Source organism: Corvus kubaryi, unplaced genomic scaffold (assembly GCF_017639235.1).
Source record: "Corvus kubaryi isolate FWS band 111438036 unplaced genomic scaffold, C.kubaryi_AGA036_p1.0 37322, whole genome shotgun sequence".
Lineage (NCBI taxonomy): Eukaryota > Metazoa > Chordata > Aves > Passeriformes > Corvidae > Corvus > Corvus kubaryi.
In genome coordinates this window covers 2,269,249-2,273,512 of record NW_024581101.1, presented here as the reverse complement: position 1 = coordinate 2,273,512, position 4,264 = coordinate 2,269,249, and positions in this window count along the sequence as shown.

Genomic DNA, 4,264 nt, shown 5'->3' with positions numbered 1-4,264 from the left:
AAAAAAAAAAAAAAAAAAAAAAAAAAAAAAAAAAAAAAAAAAGGTGAGGCCCGGCCCCAGGCCCAGGCATGCCCCGGCCGCCCTCACTCGGCTTTCCGCTTGCCCCGGCGCGGTGCCGGGGCCGCGCCGCGCCCGCCGCCGCCGCCGCCCGGCCCCATCGCCCTCAGTCTGTCGCCATCTTCGGCCGCGCCGCCAACACCTTGAGGAGCCGCGAGCGCTGCGCCTGCGCGCTGCCCCCGCTCCGCCGGCACCGGCACGGCCGCGGCCCGGCCCGGCCGGCACTGCCGAGGTGCTGAAGGACAGCTCCGATCGGCCGCGCCGGGCCGGGACACCCCCGCACCCGCACACCCGCCGCAGCCTCGGCGGCAGCTCCGCTCTCAGCCTCGCCCTCGGCCTCACCCCCGCCCTGACCGTCACCTGCACCCTCATCATCACCTCATCCGCACCGTCAACCTCACCCCCTTCCCACATCCTCACCCCCACGGTCATCCTCACCCTCATCCTCACCTCACCCTTGCCATCATCTTCACATTCACGCTCACCCTCATCCTAACCCTCACCTCACCCTCACTCGAATCCTCACTGGAATCCTCACCCTCACTGACTGGTCCCATCCCAATCCCCGGTGTCAACAGGTGCCAGTGGAGAGGGGCTATGGGGGCTCCGGCAGCAGCCACAGACACGGTGCTGTCCCCTGAGAGCAGAGCCTGGTGTCCCCTCACTGCCCACACACCCTCAGCCTCACAAAGAGCCCCCAATGATTCAATTTCTGAGGGACTGGGATAGAGCTCTCACCAGGCAGCAAAAGCACTTCCAGGGACATCCCTTATTTGTGTCCCTCAATCCCTGTTGGGGGGTTCTTGGTGTGGTTAAACCCTGAGGGACCATCAGCTCCCTGGGAATGGAAAACAAACAGAGCAGCTGAGGGAGCTGGAAAGGGGCTCAGCCTGGAGCAAAGGAGGCTCAGGGGGGACCTTCTGACTCTCCACAACTCCTCGACAGGAGAGTACAGCCGGGGGAGTCGGGCTCTGCTCCCAGGGAACAGGGACAGGACAAGGGGAAACACCCTCAAGTTGCACCAGTGGAAGTTTAGGTGGGATATTAGGGAAAATTTTTTCACTGAAAAGATGGCCAGGCATTGAAACAGACACCAAGAGAAGCAGTGAAGTCGCTGTCCCTGGAAGTGGTCAAAATCATGTGGCACGTGGGAACATGGGTTAATGGTGGCCTTGAAGGTGCTAGGGTTGATGGTTGGATTCAACAGTCTCTGAGAGCCACTCCAACTTAAATGATTCCATAATTTTATGGACATGAAACCCCAGTGTACACAGAGCAGAGGGCAGAGCCTGCTTGGAGGCTCCTACTCCATCCATGAAACCATCCTCACCCTCGGGCACTAAGCCGTCATTGGGACACAGTTCGGGTGTTCCTGTTCCTGGGGTTTTCCTCAAGTTCTGTCCCAAAGTGAACCAGTTCCTCCAAGGCCATGGGGTGCTGGAGCTGGTTACCCAAGCTCCCTCAGGAGAGTGGGATCCTGCAGGCACAGGGAAAGACACTGGAGGCTTTATCCTCCTCCTGTTTGTCCTCCTAACCTGTGAGGACAGTGAGCCCCACGGGAAAGGGGCTCTCACAGAGGGGCTGTCACCTCAGCTGGTGCCATTAGTCACAAAGGCCATGGTGTGTGAGCTGCTCACGCTCCAACAGCTCGGCCCTGGCTGAGGCACTGAGGGAGGGAAATACCTGGTGCAGAGCCAGGAGAGGTTTTACAGCCGGAACGAACAAGTGTTGAACATCACCGGGAGTGATATAAGGAACTGCAAACCAGGCTGGAGGCTCAGCTCTTCTGAGCCGTGGCACAGGCACCTGTGACTCCCTCAGGGGCTGCTTCCCTCTGGCTCTTCCACCCCTTCCCTTCCTGCTCCTCCAGCGTGTCCATGGCCCTGCTGGGAGGAGATGCTGGGATGGCTGAGAGTGCTGTTCCTGCAGGTCTGTGGTTCCTGGAGTGGATTTCATTCCCAGGACTGTCTGTGCCTGCCCTGTGCACACAGGATCAGACCAGGGTTTCTGTAATCATGGGATGGTTTGGGCTGGAAGGGACTTTTAAACAGCACCTGATCCATCCCCCTGCCGTGGACAGGGACAACTTCCACTATCCCAGGGTGCTCCAAGCCCCGTCCAACCTGGCCTTGGGCACTTCCAGGGATCCAAGCCCTGTCCAACCTGGCCTTGGACACTTCCAGGGATCCAGGAGCAGCACAGCTTCTCTGGGCACCCTGTGCCAGGGCCTTCCCACCCTCACAGGCAGGAATTTCTTCCCAATATGCCATCTAACCCTGCCCTTTTTTCAGTTGAAAGCCATTCACCCTTGTCCCATCACTCCATGTCTCAGGGGAAGTGCTGCGGGCAGGCGATCTGCACAGTCCTGTCAGGTCTAGGAAGAGCTAAGACAGTCACAGAGCCCCTCCAGGCCTTGTACACCCTGTTAGTTATGGGACACTGAGTCCTGCAGTCCTTGCTCTTATTTCCTGGTCATCCCCACAAAGCCCCATACTTCCCATTCTTTTTCATCTTTCCCCACAGCCCGAGGACTCAGCTTTCTTCCTGCCCCAGCACTCCTGGTCCTTTTGTGTACCTGGGCCTGAATGAAACTGGGAGGGAGGGCACGGGGAGGGTGTCCCAGGGAGCCACCATGCAGGAGCACTCTGCCCATCCCTGACCTCAGCTCCCCTGTGCTCCCACAGGGCTGTGACAGGATCTTGTCCCTCCCATTCCCATCGGGAGCGGCTCATCCACCACAGACCCTGTGCCCAGCTCAGCATCACCTGCTGAGATGAGGCTGCACCAGCCCTGTTTGCTGACGGCTCCGTTTCCAGGGCACAGCGCTATTTCCACCCAGGAGTTTCCTCTGCCTGGGAAAACATTATCCGCTCCTCCCACTCGCTGCAAAACCAGCGGCTCACACATGACCCTTCAGGAGAGAACGGCTTTGCTCAGCCCTCCTCTGGCTTCTATCCCTGTACTGCTGCTGCTGGTGTTCCAAGGGCAATGTTGTATGGATGTGTTACTGCCAGTATTCCAAGGGAAATGTGATTTATGGATGTTTTTCTTGCTCCAAGCAGATACGGACAGGCTGGCACTCAAGTCCTGATTCCTCAGGTGGGAGAGGCAGCTCTGCTAGTCTCCCACCCGATGCTCAGGAGAATTCCCTGGGGAATTTGGAGTTTCCATGATTACCTGTGAGGCAGAGGCAGATCCTTGGTGGGGATAACTAAGGAGGAAGTCACCATCAGCACAAGGTGTTTTCTCACCACCCACTGCGCCAGCCAAGGCTTGGCCTAGTCTTGGCAAAGGGCTTCCATGATGTGTTTTTATGGGATCACACCCCCTGTTTGTCTGGCAAGCCCTGTTCCCCCCCAGCTCCCAGGCAGCAATTGAGGGACACTCCCAGCTGAGGAGAGCACTGGGGTTTTGGGGAATCTCCCAAGGGATGTCCCCAGGGTGGGATGTTTTGCTGCAGCCGGAATGCAGCCGAGGTTGCTTCATACAGAGGGAGAGGCCCTGAGAGCTCCGCTGGCAGCGAGTAAATCGAGGATAATCGGATCTAATGGCCAAAATGTGGGGAAGGAGTGGACATACTGGACATTCTTGGAATGAGGGTGGGAAAGGCAGGGAACACTTGGTGCCCAGTGTCAGACATCAGTAGTGCCCTGCCAGCACTGCCCATGGGACTCCCTTGTCCCCTCCTGGCACCAGGCTCTGAGGGGACAGCTGCCTCCAAGGGGGGCTCAGGGAGGTCCTCTTCAGGGGGTACCCCATGGCCTCGCCCCATCAGCGCTGCCCATCCCGATCACAAATCCCATTCCTGGCTGGCTCTGTGCCCTCCTGACCTCGGTGGCCTTGTGTGGCGCCGCTTGGCCGTGTTTGGAGGCATCCGCGGAATGATGACAGCAGTGTCCAGCCCTGCTGCTATATGGCCCTCCCGGGACAGCCCAGCCCGGCCTGGCCCGCCAGGCTCCGGCTCCTCGGGAAAGGGCTCCGATTGCTTCAGCTCCAGAACAATGGGTGCTGGCGGGGGCTCTCAGCCAGCCTCCAGGGCATGGGCTGGTTTTCATAGAATCATGGGATCATTGAGGTTGGAAAAGACTTCCAAGGTCATCAAGTCCAACCTTTGACCGATCCCCATCTGGTCGCCCAGCCCAGAGCACCGAGTGCCGCATCCAGTCCTTCCTTGGACACCTCCAGGGATGGGGACTCCACCACCTCC